The following is a 27,953-nucleotide window of genomic DNA, read 5'->3' as shown; positions in this document are numbered from 1 at the left end:
AGCCCCTCTGCCCCGTGTACTATTTTTATACTCGCTAATACGGGCAGTGGTGAAGTGACAAGAAAATATTATTGTTGGCTTGGAGTAAAGCGGACTGTAGTGATTAAAGAGCTATGCACAAACCCAGAGTGGAGGGTTGTGTCAGAATTAGCCTTGTGCTCCTCTGTTTTTAGGTTTTTTCGTAATTAGATTAGAGCTCCACTGTGTTCATTTATTACTGTGTCTGACATGTGTTGAAAGGTCCATTTTATGCTTTGAATACGAGTGCAGTTACTCATTACTTTTCTATTTAAAAGAACAAGCACTTCTATGCAGATTTATTGTTGTCTCAGTTAAAACAACAGCAAAGCTGTGACAGCTTCAAATGAATTAAATATTCCAATTGCTCATGGGAACACTGATATTAAGATTTCTCACGGGAAATTTAAAAGAATGACCTGGAAGAAACAAGCACAATGGAATATAAGGTTGATAGAGTTTGAGTAGTGCTAAAGAAGAAATTGAGTGTCCAATTTTCCTGTAATTCCATCCATGTCATATATCAGCTGCTCTCACCATTTCAACATCGACAGTTTACACCTGCTGATGCAGTCACATACTGTGACCCAGATTGTGACAGAGGAACACTGTGCATACCTTATTGGTGTCTCTCACATGTAACAATCAATTATTCAGAGGACTTTTTTAAATCCACACACCCACCCACTGACTCAGAATTTCCAACCACTCCTGCCCCACCCTCCAGAGAATCATCCGCCTCATGACAACAGCCCAAAACCGGTGCTATTAATTTTATTTTTGGCGTTTGACCTCAAAATTCACCTCACTGCTATATGGTATGCACCTAGGTCATTGTGTGTGAATTTAATTAAGCTACTATTTATTCATTTACTAGTACCATTATTATTATTATCATAATTGTTCTTCTAATGACCTAAACAGCATAGACTAAATGATGAATTGCAGTCTTTTTACCCAACTCTATAATAAATTAGTGTAAAGACTCTAAGATCTTAAATTTTTCAAAACTCCTCTACAATTAACAGTCTTACAGCTTTTCAAATCAGTCAGATTTTATCCACTTTTGACAAAGAAAATTGTCAAAACTCTTCCTACGAGTCGCACTATGCCAGCTGGAATAGAATCCAGCTCTTCAGGCACCAATAAGATAGGCAGTTAAGAATATGGATGGATGGAAATAAATAATCAATGGTTGGTTAAAAAGTTTGCGTAACCCCAACCCCTCACTGTTCTTCTGAATGAGCAGCTGGCTTGCAGTCTGCCATTTCTTGCTTCATCCAAGTCTGAAATGTGTCAGAAGCAAGCAAGACACTAAACATTCTGTTGTTTGCTGTAAGAAACAACATAATCAGTATTATGCACACACACGTTTTTTTTATATTAATATATATATACATATATATATATATATATATATATATATATATATATATATATATATATATATATACACACACACACACACACACACACACACACACACACACACTTTTTTTTATCCCTGCAACATAAAAATATGTTGTATATAATTTAGCGTTTTTAAAGATACTTTTCCAAAAGGCACGAAACTGATCAAACGGTGGCCAACATAGTTGTATGTTAGTCACTGCTCTGCACAGCTAAAGTCTCGATCTTATAAATGGTCTTGCAACAACAGCACTATTATTCTTCATGGTTTGTGCTATGCAATAACAGTTTGTCACACAGCTCAAGAGCTCTTATACAGCGTTCAGATCTAAATTAGTTGCTGCACACTGGACTGTCAGTGAACCGCAGAAACAAAGCATTCAGACATCGAAGCTAACGTCAACTAAAAGCTGAAATTATGTGTCTGAACTTCCTGAATTACACAACACAAGTCTGTGTTTGTATTGGTCCTTTGAGAGGAAAGGTGGTTTCCAATCCAAGTAGACATGTTAGGAATTTTCTTTAATGCTTAGGTAGCATGTTGTGGGCAGAAAACGTATACATACCTTAGATTTGTTATGCGTTTCTGCCCAAGAGGAACAGATTTAACAGAATATGTTCCTGATGGGTCTGTGAGCTGATATGCTATGTTTGGCTTTCTCCAAATGTACCTCTGTGCATTATGGCCAAACATCTCTACTTTGTTCTTGTCTGTCCAAAGGATACTGATCCAAAAGTCCTGTGATCGTTTAGATGCAGCTGCTAAAACCTAAACAGTGCTGCCATATTCTTTTGTAGAGACGAGAGGCTTCCTTCCAAACAAGGCATACTTGTTCAGTCTGTTTCTAATTGTACCCATAGAGTCGGAGATGTAGCCCTCAGCCTTTTTTAGAATTTCCCTGAGCATTTCACATCTTGGGGTGAAATTGCCATCTTTAATGTTTTCAACTTGTGAATAACCTTTCTCACTGTAGAATGACGGACCTCAAATTGCTTGGAAATGGCTTTACAACTGTTCTGGAAGCAACAATTGCTTCTTTAAGACCTTTACCTTTAAGACCTTGCCATTGTGTTAACACACAATTGCCAAAACTTGAGCTTTTATGAAGGTGCTCACACGTGTTGATGATCAATTAATCAAGCCCAAGCAGCACCTACATTCTACCCACCCCCTTATTTCCTATGGCAGTAAGGGTGTATTTTAGTTTTTCCACAGTTGCCCTTTGATTTTGTCCAAGCCAAGGCAGTAGATAACGTCTGGGTTCATAATCTAAATTAGACTGTCACAGTTGAGCAATGCTGTAACTGCGCTCTGCACCAGGGTCTCCTGTAGTGCAGTAGGTCATGAAAAAAATGAGAACAATAGACTAGAAACTACACAGATTGCCTTCATTCACAGTAAATGTGAAAGCCATTTGTAGAACGCACACATGAATCGCGCTACAAGGCAGCTACACTGAATATGATGACTCACATGGAGTAAAGGACTGGAGAAAATGACTGTGTCCTCTTTAAAGAAAAAAGGAAAGAAAAAAAACAGACGTGTCTGCAGCTTACAGTGAAAATGCACGTCTGGTAATGTCAAGAGAAAGTGTAACAGATATTCTAAAGCTCATCTCTTAGCCTGGGCTCCTGGCACTCGCCACTGCCTCTCAGCATTTTTGCTTGATTAAAAAGCACCCAGGAGTTAGTAAGCGTGTGGTAGGTGCGAGCGCACACCCTGACAGCTTAACATACTGATTATTCAAGCCTCTTAGGCTAAGCCACGGCACTCGACTGATGAACGTCAACTCCCCTCTCTCCCTCACACAGTCTCGGTTTCTCCTCTCTTTTATTCTTCAGTTGAAAGAGTGGAAAGCCAGTGACAGCTTGCAGAAGGCAAACCTGTTGTCTGGGAAGCAGAGGGGATCAGTGACACAGTGATTCATACAGTGCAAGGCTTTATTTAGACATAATCCAGCCAATGTTGGGTCCGCTCACTACTTTTTATGTGCAACTGGCTAACAGGAGCCAGGCTCGAGTGTTTCTCCTGTGGGGTTTAACACATTATCAGAGCTGGTCTATGGCAACATTGTGAGGTTAAGACATCAGTTAAAAACAAAAAAGACCAGTCGTCCAATGTACGTCTTTGATCATTTCTGTTTTGTTTTTGTAGATGAATTGTACTTTCCACATCACTGCCCCAGTTCAGTTACAGTGATGGGAAACACTCTGATTTCTGTCAACTCAGAGAATAATGTTCCTGTTTCTATTTAAATGCCCTTCAAGATTAAAAAGAAACATTTGAAGAACAATGAATTGCCACCAGAATACAGTGTGGATTTTATCCTGTGTGTTGCACTGTAGTGTAAGCAGTGTTCCTTTCTGTATTTGTGCTGTGTGCACTCTCAGCTTGCTGGCAAGGCCATGGCTGCTACCGCTGAGCCACACCTGACCAACAGATTGGCCCCAGCTGGAGGCCGAGGCCTGAACAGACACTGTGGAGGCCAGTGATTCAGCCGATGTCGTGGACTTGTACAGGTGTAAAAAAACAACTTCAAGAGCTGTGCATAAATCCTGGGTAGCAGAGCTGCTCATTAATAATCTTTGATTTTTTTTTTTTTGTATTAGTAATCTTGATTATTATTAAACAAATTTCATTATGTTGTTGCTTCTCAACTTATAGGATATTTTCCTGAACTTTAAATAAAATTCTAATGAAAGAAAAATAAATAAATGAGAAAAAAAAAAAAGGGATGGCCTTTATTATGGAGTATTTTTGACACCTCTCCCACCTCAGGATGGCAGATGGGGGGTGGGGGTGAAAGAGAAACCCAGGTGGTAGAGGACAATGATGGGAAATAGAAATCAACTTCTAACTGCTCAGTCTCCACCACCCAGGAATAATGAGGATCTGACACATCCTCTCAAACTGATCAAAATAGTTTGGGGTGTTTTTTTGGTTTTGTTTTTTTTTTGTTTTTTACAGAAGCTGCCCAGAGCAGATGAAGAGGCAGGAAGTCAGACACGAGAACAGCACAGAGAATCAAGACCAATTTCAAAATAAAAGACCAAGTGGAGAATTAACGCTCCACTTCTAACACACTCTTGGTGTGACTTGAAAGATGAAACTAATTGTAACACAAAGGCAACGTCAAAGGCACATGCTGGGTATATTCCTAGTGTGACCCTCTGCAATCCAGAGACAAAAGTAGCAGCAGGCAACCATTAATGATTCTTCCACACACTCCCCTACAGATACAGTCTTTCAGTCATCTCAGCTCCAGCTGGCCTAGGTGCTGGGTGACTCTGGGTTTTATGCAAGGGGCAAAGGCACATCACTGTATAAAAATGGGATGCATTTGTTTTATAGCACAAGACAAGACATGAAATCTTTGCATATCTTGTTTTCATAACTGTTGGAAGCTAAAACCAAAACTAGGATGGAGTACAAAATAAACTGCAGCATGATTTGTTCAGTGGTTACACTAGATTTTCTCACCGTGCGAGTTTGAAGGACAAAAATAAGAGAGACATTGACTGAGTGGCTATTTTCATTTCAAGCCCCTCTCACAGCAAATAAGCAATTCATATTTTCCCCCATAGTGACAGTGGCGGGCAGATGTTTTTGCCTGTTTCTAAAGAGGCAAATATGAACTAAATGGGCTCAACTGGGTACTTGTTTGAGCATAACACTTTAAGGGAGACTGCTGCAGAAGAGACTGTCATTCGGATTGGCGTCCATGGCTCAGACAGTCAACTTTTCCCGTCTTATTTATTTGTTGTGAAGGCTGAGAATGCACTTGACTGCTACACTGTAGACTGGAATTACCAGAGATGCTTCATCTAAAGCTTTTTAAAGCAAGGAAGCATTTCTCCAAGCAAACTTGTTGGAAGTTGGTAAGACTGTCTAAATATTGGACTCCCTGATTCTGCAAATTCTCGCTTCAGTGGACGGAAATCTAGTAGCATGCAGTTTGTCTGCACCCAGCTGAAGCTCCACCCCTCAGAGTAAGTGGTCAGGGAGCTGAAGGGGGGATTCGACAGTGTTATGTTCGACATACTGTTAACATTGAATCATTAACCTGAGGTGGCACAGCATTGAAAAAAATTAATTAATAAGAAAAAAAAAGCTAATTGCTTAAAACTTAATTATAAACAGCAGGGGTCTTATTAACAAGTCACTCTCAGGTAATGATGTAGTATACACAGGATCATAAACAACAGTTTAAATCACACTAAATATCCTCCCTGTTTGAAGTCTTACACATACAAGAAAAAGAAAGAAGAAAATCCTTGGACACCGACCATTTAGAGTTTAGGAGTCTGAAGCCTGAGTGCATCAACAAGCATTTCAATAGAACTAATAGTTAATAAAATGGTGTGTGAGTGTGTGTGGCATCCTATTCGCATACTACTTTTAACAGCCATTACAAAGTGTATTGTAGGTGTGCTATCAACAACATTTAAAATAAGATTAAAAATAGGACAACTGTCAAAATCTAGTAAAATCAACTAGAGTAAGAGTATTGCTGATAAAATTAAAACCACATAGAAAAGTAATACAAGTATAATTCAGAGACCTAGGACTCAGAAACAACACTAACATAAAGATGATTGAGCATGGTGTTTCATGTTTGTCTCTTATCCTTGACCTGCAAGGGGAAAATAATGGTATAGCAGTGTTTTCCGTTTCCCTGACACACTTTTTCCCAATGCTGTCTTTATTTATTCTTTTTTAATACATACATGTATATATAAAAAAAACACACATACACACTTCTGTGTGCAGCTCCAGAAGCATCCGCAGAAGAAGCTGCTAAGTCAGCGAGAACTCAGCCAAGTGAGCTTAAGCAGAGGGGGGAAAAAGAAAGAAAGAAAAAAAAAGGAGGCAAGACCGCTTCAGGAGCTTGAAAAACTGTTCTCCGGGTTGCTGCCACTGGCGTATACTCAGCATCTTAGCTAGTGGGTTTGATGGGAAGAGGAGGAATGATGAAATAGGGGTAGGTCTGAAAGAGGAAAGCTTCAAATCTTATTAGCCAAGGCCGCGATTTTCCACCTCTCTACGTGTACAACCTAATTCATTAATCAGTAAAAATTCCAGACATCCCCCAGGAGACACATTTAAGAATTCGATCATGTACAATCAGGGTTGACATTTGAATGCTTTGTTGCTCTGAAATAATGCTTTAAGTGTGCAGTAACTCCTGCAAAACCTAACAAACATGCACGCCTTAGTGTAGATACTTTCCCTTCTGTCTTTCCCTTCTTTCCACATTAAGAGGAAATGCTCTTAACCCTCCCTTCTTCCTCTATTATTCATTCAATGGAATACTGAAAATGCAACTACTCATACACTGAACCAGCACTCCCTCTCCTGCCTTGTTCTCTTTGCTTTCTTCTATGCTCACTAACTCATCCTCTAATCTCCCGTTTGCTATGTCACCTCATGACAGAAGAGACATGACATTTCACAATGCTCTTTGAGACACACGGCATCTGTTTCAGCACGGCACATAATAACAGCAGCAATAAGGGAGACTTGTCGTTCATTGTCTTAACGCTTCAGTCAGCTTTTCTTTAACTAACAGACACAGCTCGTCTACTACATTTACCTCTCTGTTGGTTGACATTGTGATGCCAAATCTGGCACAAAAACTATAAGAACATCCTCTTGATGTTCTTTTTAAATTTTGCACAGCTTGATATGAGTGGAGCTACAGTCTTCTTCCCTGCAGGGAAATCCAAAGCGGAAGCAGATTATTTAAACAGCAGGGTGTGATCTCCGTGCGCCCAGATTTAACAAAACTTGATCCACTGGCTAATTTGCTTTTGTCGTCCTGTAAAACGGAGCTGTGTGACGTCATTGATACCCCATGCAATGACAAGCACACACTCTGTAATTTCTCTGTAAACTTTTTTAAATTATCAGTGTGAAATCCCAAGCTACCACTATAAAACTACTTGTCTTTGTGTGTACAAGTTCAGAAACATAAATTTCCTCCCTCCCTCTTTGGGATTAAGTGGTTACATACTGGGACATCAAAGAGCTTTGGTGCCATCTCGATATTAAGGGAAGGCTCTGTGATGAAGGTGTGAGGATGTCAAATGCTGCTTAACAACACAGGATATTCCCCTGACACACAAACGGAAAGACAAGCACAGTCAGTGCCTGTTTAACACACCAATGAGCCAAACACACCATTTCATGATTTTGTGCTGCTTGTCTTTTTTGTGCAGTCTCCTGCATCTTGCACCTTTCTATACTCCTTCGTGCTGTCATTCATGACCCAAATTTTCTCTCTCTTTCTGAAGGCTTTTCACAGGTTTAATCATGTTGCACAGCTAAAAAAATGCTTGTGAGTGGGACACAGGAGGGGCCATGTACATGAAAATTGCATCAATTATAGATTCAGCGACTGGTGCTCAACCTTCTAGAATCAATAGCCAAATACAGTCACATGTCACTAATTTACAAGACTGATGCAAACAAACAATATGAGTTCCTTTAATGGAGATACCATCATTTGGAAATGCAAGGAGAGAGATTGATGTGTTTGATATGTTGTGATTGATGTGTATGTTTAGACTTTACTGGGCAAGCAGTGCCTGCCTTGCTTGCACAGATAGCACACCCATAATATAAAGAGGACATATACACAACCCTAAAGGCTTTACTGCTTGTCTTAATGATGCTGACAGTTGGATATAACAAAATTTTCTTTAACCTAATACCTTGAAATTCAAAATTGCCTTGTTTTATTCATACACACCGACAGAATTAGATCTAGCACTAAACTTTGAACCTGACCTTAGAAAAGTTGTCCAGTCCTTCGTTTTAATAAGATTAATGACCAGAATTGAACTGATGTGCCATTTCTAACTTTCTGGAATAAATGAAATGGTAGTTCAAAATGCAGCATCGAGGTGTGTTATTGGTTTTACTGATCAGTTTAGCGCTCTTCTAGCGCTTGTCCTAAATAACATGGTAGAAATGTGGACCCTGTGTGAAACATTTGAAGCTTTAAATCCTCCAAGGCACTCCTGTCTGTTTCAAAGTGTCAAATCTAAGGTAGCTATGGTTTGACATCAGGATCCCTCGGTTTTCAAATGACCTGTCTGGCTCAATTTTTTTTTTTTTTTTTAAAAACTGTAATTTTAAGACAATTTTATATCCCTGTGCAACATTTTCTCAAATTATTGCAATTATGTATGTGTGTTTGTTGTTGTTGTTGTTTTTTTAAAAATTGCTTGTCATTTATTAAGTTGACAATATTGTTGCTTTTTTGTATTAGGTTTTGTAAGATGTATGGCCTTACACAACTTTAGATTTGTCCTGTTTTGTTTTTTTTATCCCTAATGTGCATTTGATTGAACTTAGCATTTAGCATTTGCACCGGTATCAAAGGATTCTAAAACTTAGTTCTCAGTGGTACAATATAAATAGAATTGTTTTTATTCCAGATATAAACACACATTATTAGCACACACACGACTGCCTCTTTCAGCAGTACAGAATTGGTCTACACTAGGCTGCAAAGGATATTGAGATGTGTATAAGCACAGGGGCAGTCACATATTGAAATCTCCCTAGACCACAAATAGGACGACTACAGTATTTTAATCACTGCAAATCTGCACATCCAAATTTGTAACATCAGCTCACTGGTACAACAAACAGAAATAAGACTGGATGATTTTTACATTTGATGTCTGGCTCCATTAATTTGTGTTTTCCTCAGAGTTCCAAGTGCCATCAAAAGGTCTTGTTAGCCAGTGACCTCATTAATGTGGTTGGATCAAACAGACTTGTATCTGATTCTAGCGACCATTTAGCAACAGGGTTCTCAGCTGCAGGGTCAGAACACCACAGGGGGTCAAAAGTCAATTTTACTTCACTGAGTCTTTATTTATGGGTCACCAGGAGTACTTTCATCCCCTATAATAATTGCTAAATATACAGGGGCACCTCAAAGAAGGTAGTGCAGCTTATTAAGACATTTTTTGATATACTTTGGATAAAATATGTAAACACATTTTTATCTGCCTATATGATTTATATACTGTTTTACCTTTTAACTATGGAATCTTTTGTTATATGGCTTGTTGGAATGTACGATGATGACTTATGATGCTAACCTTTTGAGTCAGGGCAATGGTTGGTCACAACAATCCTGCACACCTTGTGCAATTTGATATGCAATTAGTAAAATATGTGATCAATGCTGGTATGAATGTTTTACATTTTCAAAAATCGAAGGTCTGATATAGGTTAGAAACTGAATGTCCTTGTGGCTTTGAGCCTACATGGACTACCAGGCCTTGTAGAAATAAAAATTAAAAAAAAAAACCTAAGTAAAATAAGGCCGAAAATAACATGTTAGAGATTTTTTATTTTCAATGCTAGGATGATACTGTATGCATCTCATGAAGAGGGATCATAATAGGGCATTCCTTTGATCATTACCCATAGGGGTAAACATCATACTGTATTCAGCACAACAACATGTCAGTCAGGCTCTATTTATTATTCAAGGAAGCAATTATAGTAATGATAGTAATTTTATTCCAAAAATAATAGCTCCTTTGTGTACATCTGCTTATATCTTTGCTTGTGTTTGAGCAAAGGAGAAACTGAACAGCTGAGAAACTGAGTAACTGGCTCCTAACTGAGAAAATTCACTTGAGAATGCTCAGTTAGTTCAGCATTATTAAATCTGTAATTTACCACCGTAGGGAGCAATCAAGCACCATATGCAATCCATCTTTATGGAAAGGAGAAACTCAGGTAATACACCCTGTCAGAGAAAGTGACTGGTCAACAGTTTGCAACTGGTAATTTATCAGATTTATTAACGCTGGCAGTTTTCATCTGCTCAAAAAAATTGTACTAGTAAGGGAAAAAACAGCTGCACAATTTCCACACACAAAAAGGGGGTGTGTCTCATGATGCATGAAACATATTTGGCTGACTACGTCTTTGTGTACAAACAGGTGACAAATTAAAGAAAAAATCTGTATAACACATCTTAGTAAGGTGTTGTGACACCAAGTGCCACCACACCAGCTTCAAAAAGCCTCATCTTTGGAACTATGCTGAAGGGATGGACACAGTTCTTCCAAAAGTTATTCCCGCAGGAGTCCAAAATCTCTCGCAGGTGTTCGGTTGAGTGGAGTTCTGGATACATTTTCAGTGCCCTAAGGATGGTGGCTCATGCTGGAAGAGACCATTTTATCAAAGGATAAAGGTCACTCTGAAAAACTACAGACTCTCCATGACTAATGTAAAACGTGGCCCCTCATTTGTATTTGTTTCTGTAGGTCTTTGACTATGCAGAGAGAGGTACTGTGAGACTTTAGGGAGTCTAAAGGCTATGGAGATGCACTTGTGGGCAGTGCTCCAAAAAGGCAACAGCTTTTTGTCCAGGGGAGACTGCACAATCTAGGGGAAAGCTCACTGGTTATAAAGTTGGCATGAACAGGACGATAAGAGACAACAGTTCTTTCTGTGAACTATAATTGATGGCAACTAAATTCTATTTTTTATATCCATAATAAAACAAACTATTACACATTACAAATCCCCCAAACTACACTAACAACAGCAACAGCTTCTCTCACTTAAACAACTCAAAATAATGTGCATATAATTTTTAAAGATAACTTGATGTCAACTCTTTTCGCTTTTTTAATGAATTCTATAATTTTCCTTGAAACTGCTTTGAGCCCGTGTTCATACCAACGCTCATGCTGGGGCTGGTGGCTTGTAGCTGGTTAAGCTTAGCCTTTGTTAGTTTCTTTAAATATATCCATGTTTACCTGGATGGAGGTATTTTAAATGTCTCAGTTTTTCTGGTGTCTCTGTGGTTTGTTTTGGCAAAATCTCTGTCTACACTCATGGTGAAGAGCTACCATGTCAATCAGCCTTAACTGTAGTAAAGGTGAAGAAATAAATAATAAATAAGTTGCCTTTTTGTCTTTTCCATAGCAGGGGGTAAATTAAAGGAGAAACAGAGAAAAATTGGTGTGTTTCAAGAACAGTGCATATTTTCATTTACTCAATTTTATTCTGATACTGCCCCCTGGTCACAACAGACACCCCCAACATGAAGACATCGGTCTACAAATCTGCATGTACTACATGACTATGCTGGACCTAAAGGGGAACAACTGGACCAAACCTTGTTCAGACACCCCCCAACATAATAGAGCCATAAGACCTAACTTTTTTTCTTTGATACGTCAAACGCCAGGATGAGTGGAATACATTGTACAGCTTAAAAGGGCTAATTATAGACTTTAATTTCTCTTTCATTAGAAATATTTGAAAGAAAGATATGAATACTTGAGCTGGACATAAGTGGAGCAAAGAGGTGGTTAGCTTCTTTCCTCCTGAAGATGTGTGCAGGATTAATAAGGCTCATATCCTCTACTCAGGGAAATACATTACTCCTAAAGAACAGAGGAATAAGCTAAACTATAATTAGAGTGATAAAAAGGAAGAAAAATATTGATAATGTCTTTAAAAGATTTACATTAAATTGGGTTTAAGTCTTCAGTGGAAATGAGTAAAGCTATCTTGCTTGAGCCATATACTTTCAAATGAAAGTTTCTTGGATGGATGAGCAACAATTATCTGTTCTAATATCAGCATTCAGAAACAGATGGCAAGAGATTAATAAACACCAGTGGCAGAATCTGATCAAGGGTACTTGATCTGATGCTTGCAGGGTACCTATCCCGTCAGGCAGAAAACAGACGTGGCTGTAAATCAAAGGAATACTCATAAAACTGACCTAGCAGGTCCTGACTCACTGCTGATCAAGGAACGAATTGATGGCAAGACTTATTTATTGAACAAGTTGCATGTCGCAGCAGATAAGACCAAATTCCTCTATGCAGCTTGCAAAAAAAAGACACAATCTGTGGGTGACCACGAACTGCTGGCTGGAGGCACTACACTCACTTTTAAAACAGGACTTAATGTTTGAAAACATTAACTTTTCAATTTCTGCATATCGTCAGATTAAAACATGGCTGTTCAGAACATGGACTGTTTACTTGCTTTGACACAAAAATGGCAGCATTTTTCACATGGGCAGTTATATACACGCGTATATAACTGTCTGCCAAAGTCATCTGGAAACTCAATTTATTTTGGCCACTCTAACGAAAACCTGTAGAAAGAGAAGAACTTCTTCAAGTTCACCAAAGCAGAGTTCATTGGGACTGCGGGATTTTGAGCACACTGATAAGTGTGCTCAAAATTCACTCACACAGGTTGTGAATTTACCTGTACAGGTGGGTGGAGCTGTGTATAACTAATCTGCATGCAGACAATAAAGCAGCTTATGGCAGACATTGTACACCAAATGCATTGCAGATAAGAGACCCCTTGATTTTGTAGGGAGATACTTCCATCACATCAGTCCTAAGCTTAAATCTGAAATGAAACAATCAGTGATTTGTTCCACATGATAAAAACCTTTCACACTGCACAAATATGTGGTTAAATGCCTTTTAACTTAGTCTTCAAAAGTGACAAGGGAAGTGTCAGAAGAAAACAAACAAAAACATTTTTAGAAATGTGCCATTAGTATTCCCAGCTCCATGTCTCAGTGCTCATTCATGCAGATGTCACACAGGATGAACCGATTCTAATAACCGCTGTGAAACGTAATTCATCAGACAGTAACGTAACAGCCCATAAAATTATCCTGACAGGCCTCAGTTTGCTCTCTGCATTTGTCCTTTATGCAGTTTGACTTCATTAAGTGGACGCTCAAGTCACATTTTCACATCTCAGGGTCAGGCTTCCCCTTTTATATATATCAAGATTCTGTTTTGCTGCACACACAGTAATCAGAAAGAACTGCAGCAAATTTATGGAATAAAACAAATTTGGTGAAAATATAATATATAATAGGACAGGATGTGAGACATATTAAAAAGTGAGGCTTATAAAATTATAAACAGTATAGAAGATTACTTTATTAATATAGTGGAAAAATACCCAATTAAAAAAATATTTCTCATTTATATATAAAAGGCTTACAAATGAAAACATGCAGAACACTGCAAATATTAAGGAAAAAAAAATAGGAATTTAAAGTAAATAGTATAACTGCTGATAAAGTGCGGGAGGAGTCGTGTACAGTTTGCCATAAAGGAATTGAAAGCTAACTATGGAAAGAATTTGGAAACTAAAAATCTCTCACAATCTCTTCATATGTGAAAGAACCCAACAGGGGTCTATGTTGGAGAAAATGTGGAAAAACAGGAGCACTCACATATCTTTGGGACTGCCCAGTAATCCAAGGATTTTGGCTACGGGTCAAAGAAAAAACTGATCAAATCTTACCAGTGAATTCTCCATTAGAGCCACTGATCTTTTTTTGGGAGCTACACCAACAGAGACATACAGCTCAGACCAAAGGCACAGTCTACTGATACTTTTACTGATTGCTAAGAAAATGATAACTGTAAACTAGAAAAAAACAGAACCACCATCCATAACTCAGTGGGTACAGAGACTGAAAAAGGTCTAACACAATGGAGCGAATGACGACAAATCTGCAACTGAAACTGGCCATTTTTCAACAGAGGTGGAACTGCTGGGTTACACCGTACCTGAGTGACTGAAGGATTTGGGTTATTGTAGCAAAGCCACTATTGTGATAGAATAGTTAGAAGGAGCTGTGCTTTTCTAGGACCGATATGGTTTTGTCACAAACTTCCCTTTTTGTATCCTTTCTTTAAAAATATGATTTTAATTCAAGTCGTATGTCAGTGAATACTGTCGTTTTGTGGAAAGATGAAAAGAAGTTAATAAAGACGGGTTTTTTTAAAAGTGAGGTGCAGTTAGTTTCATGTGTTGGCCTCATGGTCTGATACGCTCTCACACAATTAAATCTTTTTTTTAAATACTTTGGAACAAAAAAAACATCCTTACTGAAATTTTCATACGTACGATGCAACTGTATTAACATGTAAAAAATGCTAATTCTGAAAATTGTGTAGCAAGTTTTCATGTGTTGTATCTTTTCAAAGACAGAATTTATCATGTTTGCTCTTTCTCCAGGTTAATATTTTTGCCTCATATTGATAATAGCCCGTTTCGACTAAGTGCACTATTCTTTATTTTGTACGTCTTTCTTAGTTTGCCTCCGATTCTTGTTGTCCAGCGGTTGTTGTTTTCCTAATTTGCACTTATTTTAGACTGATTAACGGGATTTCAGTGGGACCATTCTCTATTTAACTGAATAACCAGTTGAGATAGCAAGTAGAATGTTTATACTGGTTTTGTGCACCGTTTTCTCTCTAATCTAAAAATGGAATTGGCCTAAATGAGCTCAGTAACCATTGTTCAATGTGTTTGTTAGAATCACAGACAGTACAAAAGATGGACATAGCTTCTAAAGTTGGAAAAGTAAAGCAAATGTTTTAGGGTTTAAACCTTTATTACTTATTATTTTTAAAAGCCACCAGGGGGCGATGCCTGCGGTTGCTAAAAGACTTCCAGTCCTGTTGAAGTTTAATGGAACACAGTCCTCCGTCCTGGCTTCAGTGATCACATTCCTGATGATTTTATAGCCACACTCTCATTTTACATCACAATGAATAAAACATAATTTTGTAAACTTTAAGTGTCAGTAAGGAGGATTAATCAGAGAATGCTCCTTTGCTAATCACTTCTAACAGTTTGACTCTCAGACATAAGTCTTGCTGAGCCTTGTCACATCTAATTTAAAACACCAAGAAATCATCAAACTTCTCACCTCAAGGTCTCAAAACAGGATTTCACAGTGGCTACTTCCATCTTTTACACCATCTATAGTTAGATTGTATAAACTATGCATCTATTTTAAATCACAAAATAAAGGTTATAGTTCATGTTCACCAATTCTGGCAATACTTCTATCATCACAGTAAAACACATGTAAACTTAATATTTAGTAAATAAATGATGGGAAATAACTTCTCCCACCTTACATTAGAATTTAGGGGATTTGTAATTTATTTACATCAAACACAAACAAATAAATGTGTAATCGCATACAGTAAAAAGTATGCGCATGCAGTGGGTCTCGTCTTATCAACACTGCACATGAAACGAGCAGAAACCCCACACACCACACGGTTGACTACCAGACAGTTTGTGTGATGAGCAGGCAGAAAGGCGAGCCTCTCCGGACATAAATATGTCCAGCTTTAAGATATACAACTGGCAATTCCATCTCCAGTCGAAGTCTCACCAATTGCTTTTTGCCCCTTCCCTACAACTCATGCAGGCGTATAATCCACAAGACAAAAACACGGCCTTGCCCACGTGCAGGTGCAGCACAGGCTCATAATCACACCGTGGCAGTGTGAGAGAATGGATATTTATAACAAAATGAAAACGATGCCTCCGTTTAAATGGAGGTCACACTAACAAATCCATCAATGGGATGTGGAAGCTCTGCGCAGTCAAGTAGAAATCCAAGAACACAGATAGAGTCTTATTCATGATAACTAGCAATATTCGAGGATCGATACTCTCGGACTGAGGACTTTAAAAAGTGCTTTGCTTAAATGTTACTTTTGGACAAAAATTGAAATTTATAAATTATCCCAATAAATAAAATGTTTTAGTCCAATGTCTCCAGTGCTTATTTTGATTGGGCATCTAGGTATGCTAACGGCAAACCCCTATTAGCATTATTTATTCATATTTTCCATCCATTTGTGATTACGAAGCCATTAGTGGTCAATTAACTGGCCATCTAGCCTCGGCTCCTTCACTGTACTCATTTATTTTGCTAGCTCAAGTCAGGTCTACTTACATTGATATATGTTCTCTGGTATTTTACTTTATGTCCACATTTGAAACTGAAGTTAAGACCATAACCTCTAACATCTGAGTGCTCATTTTACATGGAAATAATGTTAGAACCATATATCTTATGTCATTAGTGGCAGCTGGGCTTGCCTTTGCATCATCCTAATCTACAGCTTCTCAAACCTCAGGAGAAACTAAAGTATTTCTCCTGCTTGGGCACATAAGCCGATTTCTTACCAAGAAAGCTTTCCCTCTCTTTCACAAAGGCCCCAAACTGGCTGTCATTTGTATCAGTTGGATACTGTTGCAGTTTTGCGCTGGCAGCTATTTGGCTTATAGTTATTTTTATTAATATTATTAGTAGTAGTATCAATATTATTATTAATACCTTTTCTTAGTAGCTGCTGTGTGAATCTCCTTTCGTTGTTGTGCCCTGAATGAGCCGGGCTTAACAAAAATCATAGCAAAGCCACTGTCATAAGTTAAATTATGACATCAAAATTTAAGCAGTGGAAAAACAGCAGCTTGAAAGTGATTGGAGTTAATATATATATATATATATATATATATATATATATATATATATATATATATATATATATATAAATAAGAGAGAGAGAGAGAGAGAGAGAGAGAGAGAGAGAGAGAGAGAGAGAGAGAGAGAGAGAGAGAGCGAGCACTGGCTTAATCTGTAAATTGACTGGTTCCCTTCTATTCTACTTGAGCAAGTCTAAGTGAGTATATTATATGAGTATGTCTGAATGTTAGAGCATAGCACCTCTATGCTCTAAAATCCTACTAAATACTGTAAAGTATATATAGCTTATATAGTTCATAATTTATAGCTTCTAGTTTACAAAGAACTTTAGACTTGGCAATGTGAACAAAGCTATTTTTATAAGTCAGCTGTATCAGAATTTAGTGCAGCTGCAAAGTGATAGATTTCATCCACAGCATATCATTGGCTTTAATAAATAATATACAACATGTGAGGTATGGATAATATCACTTTTATAACTAAAGATTTAGTTATAAAAGTGATATTATGTAGGCCAGTGACGCAGCAAGTGCACATCAAAGTTCAGCAAACTTTAATTCTCTGTGAAGTCATAATGGAAATTCACGACAATGTAAAAATGTTTCCGTGTGTGTTGCTCACAGAGTGTCAGTGACGGGCGAAAACACCTCAGAAGCAAAAATCCTTAAAACGCAGCACTCAAGAAAGCTGATGCACACTCTCCAATAAAAATAGCATGACTAATCCCTCCTCACAAATGACAAGGCCTAGTCATCTCACACACAATGACTTCAAAGCTAGGCATTTGCCACGATTCAGACCGGAGTGATGGAGCTTCATTTCTCTCCGTAGCATATAGGGTTAACTAAACAAGCAATTTCAGTGCGGCAGCATTTACTAAAAAGCTTGATGGGGCCAGCTAAGCTCCTGTGATTGGCCTTTGTGTGTAAAAGTGACCACTTAAGTGCTGTGCAGCCTCTCCTGAGTGTGTTTGTAGGCATAAGCATTTCCTCTGACTTTTTGCCTGCTTGCACTGTGCATTTGTGTGTGTCCTTGGGAACGTATTGGTGTGAGTTCCTGCTCGCTGGTGCATTTGGGGTTGATCTGCTGTGTGCGCATGTGTGCAAGAGAGCCATCTGTGTTTTTAAATGCCTTGATTTGTTGTGGTGCCGTAACAATTTAAACAAGCTTATGGTAACATGCTCATTTTTCAGCATTCACAGAATCACATGGAATTTTCCTCAGTTAAAATATTATTTGTCATCATTGAAATTTTTTTTTTTTTTTTCTTTAGCGTAATTTTTATGCCCCCAAACATTACTTAAAAGGCGATATAATCATTACAACACTGATGTCATTTGAAATGTTTTCATTTCATTTGTTGACATTCAGCTGGATGATATATGTTTAAGTTAAAAGCATCTATCCACTTGTTAAGTGTGACAGCATGTCCAGTTGCAAATGCTAACTCAGTTCCCTGAAAGAAAGTACCTAACCAGGGCATCTTTCAGGGCTAAAATGGTCTTTTAACTACAATCAAGTGATCAGTGTGGCTGTTCTTCAAAGTGTCACAATCAAGCAAAGAGAGAATCATAAGGCTGAACGAAATCAGACATAGCTGTAGTCTAGCTAGCTCAAAATTGACATCTGAAAATTATAGATGTCAGTTTTGGGGGGTTAAGCTATTTGGCATAGCTTAAAATTCTCATTAAAGTGGCGGGGCTCAACACCAGTGGTCTGGATCAAGGCCAGTTAATGTACCCTGGCTAATGTTTGGCCAATGTGGGCTTTGCTTTGGTTTGACATGCTGGTGCTTAATGTGAACTTTAGGTTTTTTTAAGTTCTACTTACTGCACACTGTTCACATTCATACTGTACAGCACATAACTTTAGAAGAACGTTTTATGCTCGTGGTCCATTTAAAAAAAAATGCAGCAGACAAGGCAACTAGCCAAGTGAGGAATTGTTTAAGGCCAAGTACTGGCAAGGTTTTCAAAAGCCACCACAACCCTTTTAATCTCAATGCAGCTTTTGAGCATCACTTACTGACAACTGGGCTGACTGCCGTAGTGCCTGACAGATTATCAGAAGTGCAAACAGCTGTATTATAGGCCTGGCACAGCATTATCAGGTAATATGTGATTGCCAGCATTCAAGTAATTGTTTAGTTATTGATTACAAAGGATAATGCTGCTAAAATATAATGTTATGGCATTAGAAATACTTACTGGTTTATTATACAAGTAATAAGTATTATTATTATTATTACTACTACACACTGGTTCAGTAGCTATCCGTCACAATCAATAGCTCCCCTTACCTTACCCTATATATGTATTACCTGAGAAAAGTTAGCTGGCTCCAGCAGTGTTTTAATTAGGAAATGAAAATCAGCATTCAGGCTGTGTCCGAATGAACTGACATATAAGCATTCAACAAGACCATTCACTACAAACACATTCACTACAGCTAAGTGGCTGCTAACCTACAAACATAGACAGATGCTGCTGCCTCAGTGTTAACAGTAGCCATGGTCTGAGTGACCTTACTTTTAAACTAAATGATTAGTCTAAAAGTAAATTAGCTTTTAATTGAATCACAAAATTAGTAAGTACTTTCTTTCTCCTTTCTTTTATTCCTATAAGACCAGATGAAACATCAGGGGACTGAACAGAGATCCACTGTGAATTTTACACTCTTTATTCACAACTTTCTTGTTACAAATACTTCATATAACCTGGCCTAATCTCAAAGTTGTAACCCAAAATAGTCTGAAACAATTCACTCGTTCGCTGACTACGTTGGGTCACCTTGTTTAACAGCTCTCTGAGCTCAGCTATTCAGTATTTAGTAGTAGTATTTATACACATGTATCACGGGAACAACAACTTTGCTTTAAGACACAGCTAATGGGGATTTTATTAAACAAACAATTAACAAATTATGCAAAAAGCCTGTCTAAGTTTGCTGGTTTTACATAACACACGTCACAGATAGCGCTGAGACACAAGGTGTAGTTTCCTTCCTACTCTTTTGATTTAAACACTCACTGCTTTTCCTGCATATGAGTCACTTTTTTAACACCTCCATATTTCATATGGTCTCCCCTTAAACACATCTTAAACGGCACATTAATTTCATTCATGTCATGTGTGTGTATGAGAGAAGGATGCATTTACCATCAGTGAAGGGTGAGTCCTTCAGTAGACAGGGTCAGTGCTCTAATCTGAGGAGGTGATGATATTGTGAGGATATTTAATGAGAGGATAAGAGCAGAAGCGAGAGGTGGGGGAATTAGCCTTTTTAGATATCATTAAACATTAATATTCTCAGGGGACTGGAGCACACTGGGGTCCTTTTCATTGACTTTCATGCTGCGTGCTAATAGAGTTTCACCTCTGGGGACCTCAGCACCCCTCACCCACCCCTAAGTGCAGAGCTAAAGCTAATGGAAGATCAGATCGCCATCCCGCTTCTGAGGATGAGATTAGTGGGTGTGTGTACGTGAGTGTGTATTCGCTGTATATTGTAAGATTTCGTACTCTCTTTTGCACCCTTTCTATCTTTTGCTCACATATACATGCAAGCGTAGCATACATTAAATATAGCTATTAAAAACTATTAAAATTCTAATGGACTTGCATATGTTACCATAATACTTAATCTGGGTGCCTAACATTGTCTCCTATGGCATGTTATTCTTACAGTATTAAGCAAATTGACGTTACCTGCTCTGTTGTTCAGGGGTTCAATCTGAAAGACTGTTTAAGATATTTGCATTTTCACCTGCACCTCTGTGGGATAATCTATAATAAAGTTCAGGTTCTTCTGTAGTTTATATCAGAGACTGCTATAAACGCTCTATTTCAAACAGCTTCTTTCCAGCCTTTGATCTGTGTGATGTCATGTTGAGGCGATATCCCTAATATAGCCATGTCAGCCATACAGCTATGGGTGTCAGCACTGACGTTTAACCCACTGGCATTTACAATCTTTCATTTTTCTTTTTTTTTTTTCGTTTCTTTCTTTTTTTTTTAATGAGAGACAACCAACAAGAGGAACATCGACTTAAAGCTTAGGGTGGGCTTATAGGGGGACATTTCAGACAGTCAATAAAATGAGGGGCTGCATCAAGTAGAGATGTACCAGTCCAATATTTGGATCAGATTTCTGTCAGATCCTGATTCCAAAAACTGGATGTGATAGTATATGCGAGTCTCGTCCTCGCAGTGTACATTACAGATTAATTTAGCACTGGTACAGGATCAGTACTCTGCGTCGGCAGATCCCTTAACCCCTGTGTCTGTATCAGCTCAGAAATGGTAATGGCTGGATTGGTGTATCTCTAGCATCATTATAAGGCAAATGAAGATCGCAAATCACCAGATACTACAGTAGCTTTGCATGAGTCACAGACCAAAGTCCAAGAATATAAATATTCAAATGGAAATGTGCATGAGTCACATTTAAAACTGACCAGATTACTTTGAAATATGTTTTTTAACTTAAACAAACATAGTCTGGATGTTTGGAATTTCATGTGAATCAAATCATGTAAAAGCAAATGGGTGTTGGTGATGTAATGGATGGTTTTAACCACCTGACGCAAAGCCTTCCCATACTGGGCGGCGCATATTCCCATACCAATTTGTGATTTTTCCAGTTAGCACGCTTTCTATAGCTCCCTGACACGGGATTAGTCGTCTTAACATTCCTCAAGAAGATTTCTGAGTTTTCTTAGCCAGTGTGGAAGTGTGTGTCGAGCATGGCAGGTGTTCTGTGCATTCACCTTGTCCACCTGAGTGCGTGCCCTTGCCTTCTTTTTAGCTAGAGCCTTTTAGATTAATAAAACTTAATTAATTATCACATTTAATTAATTTAACATTTAACTATTTTTTTAATCTAAGCACAGGTTACAAATGTGCATTTTGGACTGTACAATGTATGTGTGTGTGTGTGTGTGTGTGTGTGTGTGTGTGTGTGTGTGTGTGTGTGTGTGTAATATGCATTATATAACAATCAATTATGGAAACAATTATCGAATTGTCCTCTTTATGGCTCCTTTTCTATTGTTCTGAATATCTTTAAAATGGGTGGTGTATGGCACATGGAGCGCCAGCAGAGGGCGGTGACTCCCTTCTGAAGAGAAGAGGCTTGGCCATCAATGCAGGAGCTCCTTTGCCCTGTGTGTGTGTGTGTGTGTGTGTGTGTGTGTGTGTGTGTGTGTGTGTGTGTGTGTGTGTGTGTGTGTGTGTGTCGTTCAGCTGGGTGTGGCTGCGCCTGAATGAGCCCATGTGCCCACTCTGCTAAGTGGGATGTAGGCAGATGGTGACACAGGGAGCTGTTATCGTACAAAACCCAAGACACACTGATACTGCAATTAATAAATGAATCCTTTTTTCCCCCCCAGGGATTCCACTCGGGTCCTCTCCTCTCTCGGAGTGCTGTCTGTGAACATCTCAACCGCACAATGTAAGAAACATTAAGCACATTTTCATTTTTAAAGTTGAAACCCTTTAAAGCTTGCAGTTCATGCAGTTTGATAACATAGAAATCATCATGGAGTGAACGATGTGCTTTTAGATATTACACATCACCCTTACAGCAGTATTTTTCTTTCTTCCACAGATCCACTTAACCCAGCTGCCACGCTTAATTTGATCTAAATAAGCTTCTGCTGACCAGGCGCAGCAAAGTAAGTGCTTGTACCAAATTTGATTTATCTAAACACACAGAGCAAATTCACATCTTTTCCACGGCCTCAATCACAATCCACTCCTAATGAATCACTTTTCTCCTCTTTGCACCTGACTTGCATTTTTGGAAAACCAAAGGAGTAACCTTTTCTTTGGGGGGAAAAAAACGTCCACAAAGAGTTTTCGGCCTTCCTCCACAAGCTCAATTTTGAAACCTAATTTACTCGAGCATAAAATAAATGTTTGCTTATTGAACTAACTGTAAAGTAACACATAGAAATTTCTTTAATTATGTGGCCACCAATCATGCTTACATGGCTGAAAGGACCTTCCTGAGCAAGGACCCTTGGTTATGGAGGTCACATTAGCCTTAGCCACAGATTTACAGAGGCCATGGGAAGCATGTCAGTCATTTTAATTTAAAGGTTTTTCAGTTCAAATGGTTACTATGAGAATGTCTTTCACACATCCAGCCATGCAGCCATAAGCAATACATTGTCAAAGATGATTACGCCTCAGTACGAGAAAAGTGTAGGTATGCATTTGAAAGTGTCTGACAACTTTTATTTCCAGGCTGGAGAGCTTCCATTCTCTCCGAGATGTGTTGACTGGTGTTAGAAAGAGGATCGATCTCACAGAGTTAGCAGAAGTTATATTTGTGACAGTGACAGCACAATAAAAAATATGATAGTAGCACAGCTGGGCAAATATACATTTTCAAATGAAAATCCCCACTGCTGATTACAAATTGATAGGCACTGACATAAAATCATCAGTTGTTAATACAACTAATGATTTTTAAAAAGCAGGAAGAAGGAAGGGGAAACTTATCCCGTTGGATTATTGTAGACCTAATAAACAATATCTTTTTTGCAGATTACAGATGATAAACTTAGTAAGTAAGACCATCAGACAACCATTGATTGCTGATATTTGCATCTGATATTTGCAGATGGGTGAGTGTGCAGCAGAGGAACAAGGCACCACCTTGTGGCTATATTCATCAATTGCCCCTTACAGACCAATTATTAGCAGACTTCTATTCTTAAAGAAAGAGACTACTAACAACTATATGATCAAAATTAAGCACCACAAAAATTACCCTACAAAATCAGTGTGAACAGTAGCTGCAGGAAAACTGTTAAATAAAGGATCTATATTTATGTGTCTATATCTAATTTGCATGTTCCGACAAGTTTATAAAATCTTAAAACTAGTAAAAGCCTCATAATTCAGCCAACATGCAATAATTTAAACATGGCCACGCTCTCATATGATCTGTTTAGGTCCATCAGCCAGACGTCCAGTCACCTCATTCTGCTGAAAGGCTGATAGCCACAGGTCACATGACCTGGAAGAAAAAGCCTTGGAGACTTTTGGGATCCCTCTTTGGTCAGACACACCTTCTCATTGTTATTTCTTGCACACACTGTGAGTAACTTGACTGATGGGCTTGTCTATTCTGATTGAAAGTCTGTGGTGGGAGAGGCTTAGTTTGCTTCAAAAAGGAATTGATCCAGTGCAGAAGCACAGGTTTTATCAAGAAAATCTGCTCATTTATTGATAATCTATACTGCAATGCAATAACAAACGCGATTTGAAGCGAGCTACCAATTTAAAGTACGTAATTATAAAAATATGTGAAAAGAGAAGATTAGTGCTGCTATGTCTCGTGCATTAAAATGTATTCAAACTGTTTAAAGCACAGCTACAAAGAAAAGCTGATAAAGCTTTTTTTATTATTAATTTTATTGTGTTTTAGCATGGACTGGTTATCAACCTGAAGGGAAATCCAAAGGCTGATGAACTGATCCGTGTCTGTGTGAGACCACATTGCTCTGGTGTCCTATATGCACTGCGAACACACCACGCAGGGCAACTCTGGTGAGTAACACCACTCATTTGATCATTCAAGGTTAAACTGATGGGATTTACTCCATTTCATTACTGAAACGTTTTAGCAAGCAGGTGTCCTTGCTTTGAAGTTTTGGAAAGGGCAACAGTTGATGAAGGAAGGCTGATGATGAAGAGGACGCCGATGGTGTCAATGATTTTTAAATAGTCTCATCTTCCAATGACATGATTTTGTTTATTTGAAATCAAGAGCAATAAGCAAAAGCACTGGTCAACTAAACAATTAAAACATAACCCTAACTAACTAGAACCAGACATACTCTCCAGTTTAACTAATAATTCATAATATACACATTTTAATTGCCAGTTCACTGTTGGTTTCCTCTCTCTCTACATAATGGGAAGAGAAGAAAAAAAGCTGTGTGGCGCAGGGCAGCTCTGCAGTACTTCAATCTGTTTGTGTATAGACCGTATAAACGTAAATTGGCTCTCAACCAGAACAATGCACAAATGTGTAGATCCTAACCTGCTAGGAAGGAAGGGTGTTGTTGTGCCACTGCTATCCACAGACAGAATAAAAGATGGACACAGTTTGAGAAGTGAAGCCAACATCAAACTGCCTTAAACCTGCGTTCTTTTCACTGGCCACAAGGGGCGATACCTGTGGATGCAAAAAAGATTCCTACTTCTATCAAAGTCTACTGCAAACGGGACCTCAGTCATAACCTCATCAGACACTTTCCTGATGAGGTTATAGGTTCACTCAGTCATTTCATGCCACACTGAATAAAACATGAAGCCTATTTTTGTGATATTTGGTCATTCTAACAGGAAGGACGATCATCAGGGGTATGCTTACTGGCTAATGACTTGAGCCTGCAGTTGCAGTGGGAGTTACACCCCTTGCTCATCACATTCAGTTTAAAACAGTCATATCAAGGCTTCAAAGACAAAACTTCATAAACCAGTGGGTGAAGCCAAGGTGACTTTGTGCATCTTTTGTACTGTCTCTGCAGCTAACATTAGCCTAAACTGACCTTGTTTTTGCGTAACCTTCTGCACAGTGCAATTCAGCAACATGTTACTTGATTATTGAAGAATGTGATTAGTGCAGGTAGGGTTGCGAAGCAGCAGATTTGTAAATCTGAATATATTATGAGCGCATATTGAAAACTTTTAGTCAAAACTTCATATCAAGCTCATATTTCCATGTTAAATAATGAGCAACAGTCTGATGAATTATGACAATGGTAAACAGTTTTACACTACTGAACCCTCATATCTGGGTGACCCACTCAGACACATTTGCTCTGATCTCAATTGTCTGGAATAACTTATGAAAAGCAAACAAGACGCCACAGAAGTACCGGGATTGTGTCCTGAGGAAGAAATTATCAGAACAGAATATAGCTCCAATCTTGTAGTAGCAAACCACACCTATTGCCTCTTTTAAGCTTTATATACAGCTGCTTGACTGAAACCAATCCAACAGTCTCTACAATGACAGCATGTGAAAAAAAACAACAACCCTTTTTCCAAATCATTCTCCTCAACCAAGGAATCAGTTCCCAGATGCAAGAGTTTCTGTAATTCACCAGAGATGTAATTATTTCCTCTTGGGAGGGCATTCTTTGGGAGGGCAACAAGATGGCTAAAAAATTAAGCGAATAGCTCATGTGTAGCAAGCAGTCAATGTAACATCTATTTACTTATGTAAATACTACTTACTTACTTGCCACAAGTAAACGTTCTTTGTCTAGATTTTATTTAGTGTTTAGTGTGAGGTAGAATTCCTGAAGGAGAAATTTAGCCTCTAATGCTTTAACACTTTCTGCCAACATAGAAGTGGTCAGTGGCTGCCAAAGAAAGGAATGACCGACATTTTTGAAAACGGCACAACAACGACAAGTCGACACTAATACAAAGCCACAAGAACAGCCATAAGGAAAAACATAGTGCTTAAAGTTTACAGGGAAAGTTCAGAGTTTAGATGTTTTTATCTAACTGATTTAATTAAGATTTGTAGTTAATGGCCTAAAGGCAGATTATCTCAGCTTTCACATTTTACCTAAATGAGATGGTCTACACTCACAGAAAGCAAAATTAGAAGTACATTTGTTTTATTTTGGCCAACTTGTGAAACTGAAACTTGCTAACAGGTTTGTTTTTTTTTCCACTTAAACAGCTTCCCTTATTCGAATGACCCAAAATTAAGACAAAATACACTCCAGCAGCATCAATATGTTAATCCATTTGGAATTTGCAATATTAGCTATAATGTCCTAATAGACAAACAGTGTAGAAATGGTTTAAATTACAGAAATCATTAGTCCTAAATCAAACTCTAAAGTAGATTCTTGATTGTCTAGTTTATGAGGTGAATTTGCCGCTAACTGGTGACAAAAATGTAGTTGTAGTAGAGTGGCAACAATGCATTGGTCAACAATGGATTATCACACATAGAATAATTATAGAAGTGCTTGTGTGAATTGGTGAATGGGACATGTTGTCTTAAGCGCTTTCCTACTCTCCTGGAGTACTCAAAGCACTATATAAGAATCAGTCCATTTACATGTAGCTGAGTAGGCATCACAGCTGCTTAGACTGTATAGAGTCATGTAGTCTTCATGGTTCAGTGAATCCATGAACTGTCAAGGATACACCTGCTAGGTCTTGGCTTAAGGCACCGGAGTATTGCAGCAGTATTTGGTGAAGTCAGTAACCAAACAGTCTAATTAGTTTTGAGACATTCAGTCTTGAAATGTGGACTTTCAAAGAGGCAGACACATAAAAGCCACTTATCCACGTGACTCCAATGTAGAGTTAATTAAATCTGCCCCAACAACAATAACTACAAATTCATTTACTTTGATGGTACAGATGCAGAATACCCCTTATTCCCAATTAGCTGATATTGGTCTTCCTGCATTTGACTTCATCTTACAAACTACCCTGATGTGCTTCCGGCGATTGTTTATTTCCTAAAGCTATTCAATGCATTTCTACACGTAATCCTATATAACTGAAGTAAATTTACAGTTCAAACACCCATGAGGTAGAGTTATTGAATGTTATGTTATTGAAACATTTCCCTCATTGTTCCTTCTCAGCTGCTTTTCCAATACATACAGTCAATATAAAAATACAAAGCTATTGTGTGGCAAATGTAAACAATACTGAGGCACCAACTAAATGCGGCAGACCATAATGGCCACATATTATAGTTGCTGTGACTGATAATGGCCACCTTCAGCTGTTTTGAAAGCAACAAGGAGGAAAAGGAATAAATGTGTGCAATTCCTTTCAGGTTTTTCCTTCACTGATATATTTTATATTTGTCTGACCGTCTGCCTGTCTGCATTCAAGTCCTTTGAGCTTTTTATACATGTCACTGCATACACATGTATGTGTGTTTTGACAGTTTAATACTGGCAGCAAAGCTTCAAGACAAAATATCTAAGCCGGCTCCCTCTACAGAGAACTGCTCTGTACTGATAGGACTAAGTCAGGAGATACCGGCATTCTTTTCATAACTCTGTAGGGGAAGAAAACTGCTATTTCTAACCATAGCATAATTCATAAATACACAAAAACACGCTAGGGTATTCATACATATACATATAGTTCAGACAATTTCTCTTTCACAAACTAAACTGAA

The 27,953-nt window shown here is 38.3% G+C and overlaps 1 protein-coding gene across 14 annotated transcripts in view; it reads left to right on the top strand.

Moving 5' to 3' along the window:
• pcbp3 (poly(rC) binding protein 3) overlaps window positions 1-27,953 on the top strand; it is a 77,047-nt gene that overhangs the window by 6,249 nt on the left and 42,845 nt on the right. For 9 of the 14 annotated variants that reach the window (XM_040027616.1, XM_040027618.1, XM_040027619.1 and 6 more), the window contains exons 2-5: window positions 22,156-22,217; window positions 22,374-22,440; window positions 23,728-23,833; window positions 24,204-24,325. The gene's annotated coding sequence lies outside the window, so the exon portion shown is untranslated. Of the gene's footprint in view, window positions 1-22,155; window positions 22,218-22,373; window positions 22,441-23,317; window positions 23,398-23,727; window positions 23,873-24,203; window positions 24,326-27,953 lie in introns of all 14 variants that reach the window. The other 5 variants (XM_040027609.1, XM_040027610.1, XM_040027608.1 and 2 more) reach the window with 5 other exon arrangements.

This window comes from Simochromis diagramma, unplaced genomic scaffold, assembly GCF_900408965.1.
Source record: "Simochromis diagramma unplaced genomic scaffold, fSimDia1.1 OVJJ01000343.1, whole genome shotgun sequence".
Classification (NCBI taxonomy): domain Eukaryota; kingdom Metazoa; phylum Chordata; class Actinopteri; order Cichliformes; family Cichlidae; genus Simochromis; species Simochromis diagramma.
This window is presented reverse-complemented; position numbering and strand designations above follow the sequence as displayed.